Source organism: Oncorhynchus tshawytscha, linkage group LG11 (genome assembly GCF_018296145.1).
Source record: "Oncorhynchus tshawytscha isolate Ot180627B linkage group LG11, Otsh_v2.0, whole genome shotgun sequence".
In the NCBI taxonomy this organism is placed as follows: domain Eukaryota; kingdom Metazoa; phylum Chordata; class Actinopteri; order Salmoniformes; family Salmonidae; genus Oncorhynchus; species Oncorhynchus tshawytscha.
In genome coordinates, this window is record NC_056439.1 from 45,831,821 (window position 1) to 45,845,934 (window position 14,114).

Consider the following 14,114-nt stretch of genomic DNA (forward strand, 5'->3'; position numbering starts at 1 on the left):
TAAAATGAGATTAAGAGCAGAAAAGCTGTTTGCATGTATACCTCTGTTTCAAAATCTGCAAACTGAAAACATCCAGTCTAACAATGCTTCCTCACAACAGTCGGGGAATGTAGCCAACCCGTTTTATAATCGTATGACCTAAAGACCCCAGGGGGTTTTCCCAGATGCAGTTCGGGGCTCTTCAGATTCGGAGGGGGGGCTGGATGACATGTATTGATTTCTATGTTAGTCAATATGTAGCCATTCTGGAAGTGATCGACATACAACTGGATGATTTAGCAGAGACTAGAAAAACTCCTTGCCTCCCTACAGGTAAAACGATGAGGCCGTCTGCACTCTTTTTAAGGTCCTTACTACTGAGTAGTGTTGGGTTCCAGGTGTGAATACTGGAAGAGGTGAAGACCCGCACATGGTAGAACAAACAATTACATCCAAAACTGAGGCTTGAATGCAAAATCAAGATGGTTATTAGAATATCATGCCCCAAAAATCACAGTGTGAGAAAGTGCATAAATGAAAGGTGAAAACAAAACAACCGTTTTGTCTTTAGGCCATCTCTACAGCTAACACAACTTCACAGCCAAGCAGTTTTCAGTTATTGAAACAAAAGAGGTATCTAATCAAATATTTAAAAAATACTATAAAAAATCAATTGAGACATGAATTCTCCAGTATTTTACCTTCCCTGACAGTCTGATACTATTTATTTTTCTCATACATGCTGTACACAGAAAAGGTCCATTTGTTTTCAGTGTTATGAATTATTCTTAATTTTTTTAAACATTTTTTTTTTTTTTAAATGCAATATTAACATTGGAGCAAGATATGACAAGCATTTTGACAGTATTAAGAAATATTCCCTCATACAATGGCACAGCGTGTTGTAACATTGCAAAGGTTGGTTTAGTTCATCAGGTATATGGTGAAAGATACCTGACCTGACCTGCCTAGTACGATGTATGATAATGTAATTTACAGCCATTGTTAAAGGTTTATAATGTATTTTTCTAATCTCATTTTGTATGTATATTATAAAATCCTTTTTCTGACATTTTTTTGTTGTTGTTGATGAAGCCCACTGCAACTTGTTTTTGAACCCCCCACCACCACCCCTCACATCTTGAAATCTGTCCCTCATTAGGAGTGTTTCCTTTCCTAGAGTTAGATTTAGTTTTCTTGCCAACTCCTAGCTTGTTTAACTCATTAGCAACTTTTCGTTTCTTGTCATAAGTATTTTTACATGCTTGCTTTTTAGTTTTCATTGTGTGTGTTGTTATATTTCTTATTAACCCCTTGGCATTTATTTTAATAAAACATTCTTAGTAAGAATTTTACTAACTTGCTGATATTATTTTGGTCTTGTTTTTAACAAGTTTAATGGATGTACGACCTTGGTCTGGTTCACGGACTAACACAATTAAAACTGGTGTCTGACCACCAAACACTTACACTGACATGCCTGTACACACACGCATATGTGTGCACTCAGCAGCATTCATATTTGCACACACACACACACACTGTCTAACTGGAACCTGTGCACGAGCTGATCCGTCCCTCACTCTCGCTCACACACACTTTCACCTGTGTTGCTGAAAAGATTCTTCTAAACACTCTACATAATCCCAATCCCAGCACCGCTGCTGTCTCATCACTCCTTTCTGTTTATCACCACTCTCTTGTGGTTTTGCCCTTTGTAAGAGAACCAGGTAGCTGCTCGCTGTAACTGGAAGTGTAGGAGAACCAGGGAGCTGCTCTCTGTAGGAGAACCAGGAAGCTGCTCTCTGTAGGAGAACCAGGAAGCTGCTCTCTGTAGGAGAACCAGGAAGCTGCTCTCTGTAGGAGAACCAGGAAGCTGCTCTCTGTAGGAGACCCAGGGAGCTGCTCTCTGTAGGAGAACCAGGGAGCTGCTCTCTGTGGGAGAACCAGGGAGCTGCTCTCTGTATGAGAACCAGGGAGCTGCTCTCTGTATGAGAACCAGGGAGCTGCTCTCTGTATGAGAACCAGGGAGCTGCTCCTTGTAGGAGAACCGGGAAGCTGCTCCCTGTAGGAGAACCGGGAAGCTGCTCCCTGTAGGAGAACCGGGGAGCTGCTCCCTGTAGGAGAACCGGGAGGCTGCTCCCTGTAGGAGAACCGGGGAGCTGCTCCCTGTGGGAGAACCGGGGAGCTGCTCCCTGTAGGAGAACCAGGCTGAAACTCTGTAGGAGAACCGGGACTGCTCTCTGAGAACCGGGATATGCTGCTCTCTGTGGGAGAACATTATCTCTGTAGGAGAACCGGGAAGCTGCTCTCTGTAGGAGAACCGGGAAGCTGCTCTCTGTAGGAGAACCGGGAAGCTGCTCCCTGTAGGAGAACCGGGAAGCTGCTCTCTATAGGATAACCGGGGAGCTGCTCTCTAGCGGTAACTGGAAGTCTAGGGTTGCAGGTGAAACACTAGGATCCAACACACATGTACAACTGAAACCTAATATGCTGCTCATCATACATTATCTCAAGGCAATCTGCCTTGTGTAGGAGTAACTCATCTGATTCAACACCAATGTGCCCTCCTGGGTTTGAGAGGAGGGAGAGCAACAGAGAGAGATTACTGTAGCGCAGAAGATACTAATGTTCATATTGCTATGACTCCCTATTACTATGACTCCATATTGCTATGACCCCCTATTGCTATGACTCCATATTGCTATGACCCCCTATTACTATGACTCCATATTGCTATGACTCCATATTGCTATGACCCCCTGTTACTATGACCCCATATTGCTATGACTCCATATTGCTATGACTCCATATTGCTATGACCCCTATTACTATGACTCCATATTGCTATGACCCCTTATTACTATGACTCCATATTGCTATGACCCCCTATTGCTATGACTCCATATTTCTATGACCCCCTATTGCTATGACTCCCTATTGCTATGACCCCATATTGCTATGACCCCATATTGCTATGACCCCATATTGCTAAGACCCCATATTGCTATGACTCCATATTGCTAAGACTCCATATTGCTAAGACTCCATATTGCTAAGACTCCATATTGCTAAGACTCCATATTGCTATGACCCCCTATTGCTATGACTCCATATTGCTATGACCCCCTATTGCTATGACTCCATATTGCTATGACCCCCTATTACTATGACTCCATATTGCTATGACCCCCTATTACTATGACTCCATATTGCTATGACTCCATACACCGTTATTACAACCCATTCAGAATGAACTGGTCCTGCAATGTGACGCGTACCGTTGGGAAGTGGACTGTCGTCTGATGTTAGACACAACTGGAGCCCCTATACAATCCCTGAAAAAGGCGATCCGTTGCTACAAAGTACTACTACTATATTTACTGTTAAGTAATTCTACAGGTTATTGTAATGCTTTCACGGGGCCGTTTCACTAAAGCACCAGCCATTCATCTACAGGGTGAACCAATTGGTCGGTTCTATTCAGGTCATCTGTGCCTTTTTAACCATTGGTCATTTTCCTACTCAGGTGTGAAGTGTAGATCAGACATTGACCTAAAGGCTACACTAGAAGGGAGTGCTTCTAGTGCTGACGTAGTATTCTACTGCCTTAACACATTTCGCAAGAGTCTAAACGATAGTGTTGACAATGCAACAAAAACTTTGGGATCCAATTTAGAATGAAGATATTAGCTTCTATTAGTCGCTTTGTAATCCGACTCGATTCACAGCCAGCGCCTACTAATGTCTGTTCTGTTTCACTTCCTTCCTCTTCGCTTCTTTTCTTCACTAATTTGAGGTGTTCAGACTGACACATGAGCCGAGATGAGCTGTTATTAATCTCTCTCTTTTTTGTGATTATACTTTAACCCACTGGGTGTTGCCTCCGCAATTTCAAAGTATCTCTGCACAAACGACTTCGGCTTTAACAATCTAATTCCTTAGTTTCCACAAACAAGCGAGTAAAGCGCGTAACATTTAGACTTTCGCCGCTGTCTGAAATGAACAAGTCTTCCCTGTCTGATGATCATGGGTGCGTTTCTGTGACACTTCACTTTAGACAAGCAATAAAGAAAAAAATAGATATCAATGGGAGTTTGTCAATCCCAACTTTGGCATATTTCCATCTGGAGCTTTAAGATGGAAAGAAGAAATACTTGTTGGGTCTTCTAACCTTTCTTATATATTTATGTAGTTAATTGTAAATTGAAATTAAATTTTAAAAACAATTCTCTGTGCCCCCCAAAAATTGCCACAACTGTAATCTGCCTTTTAGCAACGGGTGTCTTTATGCTGTCTGAAGTGTAAGTGTTGCCTTTATTTTTCTGTTGACTCGTTTCCCCAGTTGAGCTGATGACAAGAATATGAAGTGGCAAGTTATTTGTCTGGTGTTGCAATGCATTACAAACCCTGCCTGCAAGATTGCATCTAGAAATAATAAGTGCCTTTTTGTGAGAGATTTTGGAAAATGTATATATTGTGCCAATTACTAGTATCTCTCACTTGCCATTTTTGTTGAGCACTAAACAATGAAATTCCTTAGCTATTCCTGCACACTGTAGATGGATCGGGTTTTTTTTTTTTTGCTAAACTGGAATATTTGTAAAAAATATATATTTTGGTTTAAAAAAAATGTCAAGCCTTCCATTTGTCGTATGTAATTGGACCACATTATGCATATAATAGCTGTTTAGGGAAGCAGTCCTATGTGGTTTGAATGAATATCTTGTGTTAGTCCTGAACTGTGTTACCTTACCACTGTATTGTCAACAAGTATATTTCTGAAAACATTCCTCAAACGTAAGCCACATTATGACAGCTGGTTAACCCATTAACGTGGTCTCAATGACGTAGCACTCAGATTTAAAGCGTAATGATACCAACAATTGGAATAATGATTGAAACCCCATTGGATTTGTTTTTAAACGTTTATCTTTTGTTTGTCAACGATGTGTGTTGAAAAAAATAATAATTAAAAACGTTTCTCAGTGATCTGCTATAGAAGTTCCTGATGCATGTAGGGGTGCACTACATCTGAGAATTGTTGTGGAGTTGTAAGGTTTTATGTTATGTTGTTTTGTTTTTATAGAGGACTAGAATAGGATTTTGAGTAGGATATAAAACGATGTATTGTCAATTATGTTGCTCACACCAAAAAAGGAAAATGTCATGTACAATAAAGAACCACATTTACAAGTGGCCTGTTGACTGCTCTGCTTGGCCTTGTCTGGCGTCTCTCTGCTCTGATGATGTCATCTATTTGGAAAGCTAGGATGCCAGCATTTCAAGGTACGTTTAGCACAAAGGAACACAGGAAATGACATACAAATGTACATCAAAATGCAAGATGGTGTCTTGAAGCAAGAAGACGTCTGGAAATGGATGTGTTTACATATAAAAGGATCAGAACTTAAGTCTCCTTTCCATAGCATTTTACGGTCAAATCAATCAAACATCCATCCCGACCGGGGTGCTTTTGTCATTTGAGGTGACTTTTGCCTCCTTATGGTGTGACTTAAATGGCTTTTTTTCACCCCCTGAAGACTTGACAGAAGACATGTACAGCTGAAGAGGGAAGTTTACATACAGCCAAATACATTTAAACTCAGTTTTTCACAATTCCTGACATTTAACCCTAGTAAATATTCCCTGTGTTAGGTCAGTTAGGATCACCACATTATTTTAAGAATATGAAATGTCAGAATAAATGTAGAAAATGATTTATTTCAGATTGTATTTCTTTCATCACATTCCCAGTGAGTCAGAAGTTTACATACACTCAATTTGTATTTGGTAGCATTGCCTTTAAATTGTTTAACTTGGGTCAAATGTTTCAGGTAGCCTTCCACAAGCTTCCCACAATAAGTTGGGGGAAATTTGTCCCATTCCTCCTGACAGAGCTGGTGTAACTGAGTCAGGTTTGTAGGTTTCCTTGTTCGCCACACTTTTTCAGTTCTGCCCACAAATGTTCTATGGGATTGAGGTCAGGGCTTTGTGATGGCCCCTCCAATACCTTGACTTTGTTGTCCTTAAGCCATTTTGCCACAACTTTGGAAGCATGCTTGGGGTCATTGGCCATTAGGAAGACCCATTTGCGACCTAGCATTAACTTCCTGACTGATGTCTTGAGATGTTGCTTCAATATATCCACACAATTTTCCCACCTCATGTTGACATCTATTTTGTGAAGTGCACCAGGTAGTCCTGCAGCAAAGCACCCCCACAACATGAGGCTTGCAAGCCTCCCTCTTTTTCCTCCAAACATAACGATGATCTTCATGGCCAAACTGTTCTATTTTTGTTTCATCAGACCAGAGGACATTTCTCAAAAAAGTACAATCTTTGTCCCCATGTGCAGTTGCAAACCATAGTCTGTCTTTTTTATGGCGGTTTTGGAGCAGTGGCTTCTTCCTTGCTGAGCGGCCTTTCAGGTTATGACGATATAGGACTCGTTTTACTCTGGATATAGATACTTTTGTACCTGTTTCTTCCAGCATCTTCACAAGGACCTTTGCTGTTGTTCTGGGATTGATGTGCACTTTTCGCACCAAAGTATGTTCATCTGTAGGAGACAGAACGCGTCTCTTTCCTGAATGGTATGACGGCTGTGTGGTCCCATGGTGTTTATACTTGCATACTATTATTTTGTACAGATGAACGTGGTACCTTCTGTTTGGAAATTGCTCCCACAGATGAACCAGCCTTGTGGAGGTCTACATTTTTTTTCTGAGGTCTTGTCTGATTTCTTTTGATTTTCCCACGATGTCAAGCAAAGAGGCACTGAGTTTGAAGGTAGGTCTTGAAATACATCCACAGGTACACCTCCAATTGACTCATATGATGTCAATTAGCCCATCAGAAGCTTCTAAAGCCATGACATCATTTTCTGGAATTGTCCAAGCTGTTTAAAGGCACAGTATGTAAACTTCTGACCCACTGGAATTGTGATACAGTGAAATAATCTGTAAACAATTGTTGGAAAAATTACCTGTGTCATGCACAAAGTAGATGTCCTAACCGACTTGCCAAAACTATAGTTTGTTAACAAGAAATTTGTGGAGTGGTTGAAAAACGAGTTTTAATGATTCCAACCTAACTATGTAAACTTCCGACTTCAAATGTATACTCATAATCCTGATCCGTTCTTCCAGTAGTAGTAAGCAAGTAGTAACTACTATTAATATTAATGCATTGTCGGAACAAGAAGAACAAGCATTTCGCTACACTCTCATTAACATCTGCTAACCATGTGTATGTGACCAATAAAAATGTGATTTGAGTAAGCAAGTACAACACAACGGCATTTCCAATAATACATATTTTAATAGGTTGTAAATTCCATGTGGCTCAGTGAGTGGAGCATGGCGGTTGCAACACCAGAATAAGGGGTTTGATCACCAATACATATACACTCATCAGCACAGAAATCGATGCTCTTGCCAAGACCACGGACTAGAAGCGTCGCATCCCATGAATACCACTTGCTACTGATTGAGACGTTTTGGATTAGAAACGCATCGTAAGCCTTTGGAGTTCAGGACGTTCATTTCTAACTCCCTGGTTCTCTACGGTAGAGGAAGCTGGTGGGAGGAGCTATGGAGGGCGGGCTCACTATAATGTCTGGAATGGAATAAAATGGAACGGTATCAGACATTTGGAAGCCACATGTTTGACTCTGTTCCATCTTTTCCATTACAACGAACCTGTCCTCCTATTGCTCCTCCCACCAGCCTCCACTGCTCTACAGATAATTAACGCATCCAGTTAAGTTCGTTGACATATTAGAATTGGTGTATGTCTCAATGGGTCTGCTGATTACTCATTACTATGTGCTAGCAGCTCTCCTGCTTGTCATGCTGTTAGCAGCCTAGTATTATTGCAACAACAAAACAGTTCTTTAGAGGCCACTCAATTGGACAAATGGATGATGGGAAGTTAAGTATGATCTCTCTTCTCTCTGTGTGTAGAACTTGATGGAGATGCAGCTGTTGAATAGGATTGTGGGGGGTTGTCTGAGAGCTTGACGTTTACATCTATGTGTCTTACAAGAGGGGGAAATGGAGAGGAGGAATGGTTGGTTGTAGGTAAGTTTCTGCAAATAAGCAGTTGTTGTGGGGGCCAGCTGGGAGTACAATCAGAGGGAAGGGGATTGAGTTGAAGCGTTGCCTCATGAGTGACCAATGTTCCTGGAATGAATGTGGGGCATTCATCAGGAGTGTGTGTGTGTGTGTGTGTGTGTGTGTGTGTGTGTGTTTTCAAAGTAAACTAAATTGGGTTTTAAGTCCAGCTAGGATTAAGCCCCATGTTACTGAGAAAACAGGCTAAATCCATTTGAGTTTCATATTCACACAGAATTGTGTAGGCTTGTAGCATAACGTTTGTATAATGTGATATCATCTAGCTATGGTAGTCGACCTCTCTTATCAATCCCATGCGTTTGTCCCATAAAGTACCACAGTGATGGTTAAAGTAGACAAAGGCCATTGACATTTTTCAGATAAGATCACGATTTTCATCAACTTTAACTGTCCAAACTCATTATTTCTGAATGACACATCAGACGCTTGATGCACTTTGTAACATTTCATACATATTTACATGTTTGCAGTTAACAGCACCGACTTACTGGGTTTTGGGTTTGGTGCACATTTTGGTTTTGCTCTTAGCAATACACAGCTGATTCAAATAACCAACTCATTAAGCTTTGATTATTTGAATCGACTGTGTAGTGCATCGGCAAAAAAAAAATCAAGAAGTGCACCCAGGACCAAGTTGAGGAAATCCTGGTGTAGGTGGTAGTCGCGTGACCTTTATACTGCTTGTCTACACAGTAGCTGAATGGCTGATCTCTGTGTGAGAAAGAGAGGAAATGAAAAAGCTGACCCAATTTAATACACCTGTCTCCGTGCACTCTGCCCCTTCTCTCACTTCTCTCACCTCCACAGCAGTCCAAAGGTAGGTAGTGTGATTCCACATGGAATATCTGCCCCTTCTCTCTCTTCTCTCACCTCCACAGCAGTCCAAAGGTAGGTAGTGTGATTCCACATGGAATATCTGCCCCTTCTCTCTCTTCTCTCACCTCCACAGCAGTCCAAAGGTAGGTAGTGTGATTCCACATGGAATATCTGCCCCTTCTCTCTCTTCTCTCACCTCCACAGCAGTCCAAAGGTAGGTAGTGTGATTCCACATGGAATATCTGCCCCTTCTCTCTCTTCTCTCACCTCCACAGCAGTCCAAAGGTAGGTAGTGTGATTCCACATGGAATATCATCATCACCGTGAACATTCAGTGTCATATAGATCAACAAAATCACACATGCACTATGTATTTGTTGTGAAGTTGATACCAATTTCACTTATAATATAATATTTACTCAACATTTCTCAACAAGATTGAGCACCCCACATTCAGGTGAATGGGGGCGGCAGGTAGCCTAGTGGTTAGAGCGTTGAGCCAGTAACTGAAAGGTTGCTAGATCAACTAGACCCGAGCTGACGAGGTAAAAATCTGTTGTTCTGCCCCTGAACAAGGCAGTTAACCCACTGTTCCTAGGTTGTCATTGTAGATAAGAAGTTGTTCTTAACTGACTTGTCAAGGATGAGGTGGGGTGTAATGGTGAAGAAAGTGTGGCGGTAATCTGTTTTTCCCACAATCCAACACTGTCACCTCCCCCTCACGGGAGAAGACAAATGACTACATTGTCCCTGGATGTTTCTCTTTGGGTGTAATTAATCTCAGTGCAGCAGGTGTAAACATTAAGAAGGACACGCTTTTGTCTCCGATTCATCTTTTCTGTCAGATTTACATCCCTTGCTAAATCTGGGCGGGGCATGGCAGGGTCCCTCCCCCTGAGTCATGGCTGCAGTCAGCAGAGAGACAAACGATGACAACACGGAGGAGAGATCAGACAATAACGTCGCTAATAACAGACAGAAACAACCCATCCCATCGCTTTTCAGCTTGACGAGGCCATACGATAGGCTAGACAGAACAAGTTAGGGCATGTCTCGAATGATACCGTCCGAATACCAATACGTCAGCCTGGGCAGCCTCTAGTGGGCGCTATGGATCTCATCTTTGCTTAACGTGCCCAGACTTTATTCTGCCTTCTCGCCATTAAATCGACTTCAGGAGGAGATCGAAGCCTTTCCATCCTGAATGAAGATTGTTTTAAGTAGGAACTGGTTGCCGGAGGACACAAGTGTATTAGCGGCTGGGCACATTTAAGTCTAGACAGTAGTGGAGATGCATATGGCCCACTAGCACCTACCCATACTTGCGTTCTAAATAATAGGCTGATTGCGCATGTGAAAATATACCATTTTATTGTGTGTGAAATGTTGTATGCTTTAAATGCCAGGATGTCATACTGGTTTCAACTTTTTATGTAGAATTCGCTGCACTATTGAAGAAGAGAGCAGCATACTACCCTGCATGCCACTGCTGGCTTGCCTCAGAAGTTAAGCAGGGTTGGTCTTTGTCGGTCCCTGAATGGGAGACCATATGCTGCTGGAGGGCCAGTAGGAGGCACTATTTCCTCTGGTCTAAAAAAAAAATATCCCAATGCCCCAGGGCATTGATTGGGGACATTGTCCTGTGTAGGGTGCTGTCTTGTTGGATGGGATGTTAAATGGGCCTGACTCTCTGGTTACTCTTTTTTATTTATTTATTTCACCTTTATTTAACTAGGTAGGCTAGTTGAGAACAAGTTCTCATTTACAACTGCGACCTGGCCAAGATAAAGCATAGCAGTGTGAACAGACAACAACACAGAGTTACACATGGAGTAAACAATAAACAAGTCAATAACACAGTAGAAAAAAAGAGTCTATATACATTGTGTGCAAAAGGCATGAGGAGGTAGGCAATAAATAGGCCATAGGAGTGAATAATTACTATTTAGCAGAATTAACACTGGAGTGATAAATGATCAGATGGTGATGTGCAAGTAGAGATACTGGTGTGCAAAAGAGCAAAACATTAAATAAATAAAAACAGTATGGGGATGATTGAACCCTGTGGCACCACCATAGAGACTGCCAGAGGACCAGACAACATGCCCTCCAATTTGACACACAACTCTGTCTGCAAAGTAGTTGGTGAACCAGGCAAGGCAGTCATTAGAAAAACCGAGGCTACTGAGTCTGCCGATAAGAATATGGTGATTGACAGAGTCGAAAGCCTTGGCCAGGTCGATGAAGACTGCTGCACAGTACTGTCTTTTATCGATGGCGGTTATTTGTAAAAAAAAAAGTATCTTTATTTATCTAGGCAAGTCAGTTAAGAACAAATTCTTATTTTCAATGACGGCCTAGGAACAGTGGGTTAACTGCCTGTTCAGGGGCAGAACGACAGATTTGTACCTTGTCAGCTCGGGGTTTGAACTTGCAACCTTCTGGTTACTAGTCCAACACTCTAACAGCTAGGCTACCCTGATCGGAAACCGGATTGCACAGCGGAGAAGGTACGGTGGGATTCGAGATGGTCAGTGATCTGTTTGTTAACTTGGCTTTCGAAGAGGGGGAGCTGTTGGCCGAGGTTGGAGTAGCCAGGAGGGAGGCGGAGCTGTTGGCCGAGGTTGGAGTAGCCAGGAGGGAGGCGGAGCTGTTGGCCGAGGTTGGAGTAGCCAGGAGGAAGGCATGGCCAGCCGTTGAGAAATGCTTGTTGAAGTTTTCGATTATCATGGATTTATCAGTGGTGACCGTGTTACCTAGCCTCAGTGCAGTGGTCAGCTGGGAGGAGGTGCTCTTGTTCTCCATGGACTTTACAGTGTCCCAGAACTTTTTGGAGTTAGAGCTACAGGATGCAAATTTCTGCTTGAAAGAGTTAACCCCGGTGTCCTGGCTAAATTCCCAGTCTAAATTCCCAGTCTGGCCCTCATACCATAATGGCCACATAATCATTCCCAGCTTTATTGATTCCCCTGTAACTATTCCCCAGGTCTTTGCTGTAAATGAGAATGTGTTTTCAGACAACTTACCTGGTAAAATAAGGGGTAAACAATACTTAGATAAGAAGATGGGCAAACGATGCAATTGTGCATTAGATGATGCATTCCCAGGATGGTAATATGTTGATTTACACTGAGTATACAGAACAGTAGAAACTCCTTCCTAATATTAAGTTGCTCCCTGAGAACCGCCTCAATTTGTCGGTGTATTTGTATTTATTATGGATCCCCATTAGTTCCTGCCAAAGCAGCAGCTACTCTTCCTGGGGTCCAGCAAAATTAAGGCAGTTTATTCAATTTTAAAACATTGCAATATATTCACAGATTTCACAACACACTGTGTGCCCTCAGGCCCCTACTACACCACTACCACCTATCTACAATACTAAATCCATGTGTATGTATAGTGTGTGTGTTATCTGTCTGTGCCAATGTTTGTTTTGCTTCACAGTCCCAGCCAGCTGTTCCATAAGGTGCATTTCTATCTGTTTTTTTAAATCAAATTTTACTGCTTGCATCAGTTACTTGATGTGGAATTGAGTTCTATGTAGTCATGGCTCTATGTAGTACTGTGTGCTTCCCATAGTCTGTTCTGGACTTATGGACTCTACAAGGTGTCGAAAGCATTCCACAGGGATGCTGGCCCATGTTGACTCTAATGCTTCCTGCAGTTGTCAAGTTGGCTGGATGATCGTTTGGTGGTGGACCATTCTTGATACACACAGGAAACTGTGAAGCGTGGAAAAACCCAGCAGCATTGCAGTTCGTGACACAAACCAGTGTGCCTGGCACCTCCCACCATACCCTGTTCAAATGCACTTCAATCTGTTGTCTTGCCCATTCACCCTCTGAATGGCACCTAAACACAATCCATTTCTCAATTATCATAAAGCTTAAAAATCCTTCTTTAACCTGTCTCCTCCCCTTCATCTATTCTGATTGAAGTGGATTGAACGAGTGACATCAATAAGGGAGCGTAGCTTTCACCTGGATTCACCTGGTCAGTCTAGGTCATGGAAAGAACAGGTGTTCTTAATGTTTTGTCCACTCAGTGTATACTAAACAGTACGTAATATATAGTATGAAGTATAATTAGTACACTGTATGTTGTTTAGGAAGTAGTAGGCATGACAGATTTTGGACACAGACACAATATATACAAAAATATAAACATGTTGGTCCCATGTTTCATGAGCTGAAATAAAAGATACCAGAAATGTTCCATACGCACAAAAAGCTTATTTCTCTCAAAATGTTGTGCACAAATTTGTTTACATTTATTTCCCTGTTAGTACACATTTCCCCTTTGCCAAGATAATCCATTCACCTGACAGGTGTGGCACATCAAGTAGCTGATTAAACAGCATGATCATTACACAGGTGCACCTTGTGCGGGAGACAATAAAAGGCCACTCTAAAAATGTGCAGTTATATCACAACACAATGCCATAGATGTCTCAAGGTTTACTCACCAGACATGTCACCCGTTGAGCATGTTTGGGATGCTCTGGATCAACGTGTACGACAGCATGTTCCAGTTTCCGCCAATATCCAGCAACAAAGCCATTGAAGGGGAGTGGGACAACATTCAACAGGCCACAATCAACAGACTGATCAACTCTATACGAAGGAGATGTGTCGCGCTACATGAGGCAAATGATGGTCACAGCAGATACTGACTGGTTTTCTGATCCACTCCCCTAACATGTTTTTAAAGGTATATGTGACCAATAGATGCATATTTGTCTCCCAGTCTTGTGAAATCCATAGATTACGGCTTAATGAATTTGACGATTGACATCTTTCCTTATATGAACTGTAACTCAGTAAAATATTTGAAATTGTTACATTTTTGTTCAGTGACCATAAACGTATTGTGCATTTTGGAAGAGGTTATGGTGGTAGTAGTAAAGTCACATAGAGGGAGGTTATGGTGATAGTAGTAAAGTCACATAGAGGGAGGTTAAGGTGGTAGTAGTAAAGTCACATACAGGGAGGTTATGGTGGGAGTAAAGTCACATACAGGGAGGTTATGGTGGTAGTAGTAAAGTCACATACAGGGAGGTTATGGTGGTAGTAGTAAAGTCACATACAGGGAGGTTATGGTGGTAGTAAAATCACATAAAGGGAGGTTATGGTGGTAGTAGTAAAGTCACATACAGGGAGGTTATGGTGGTAGTAAAAT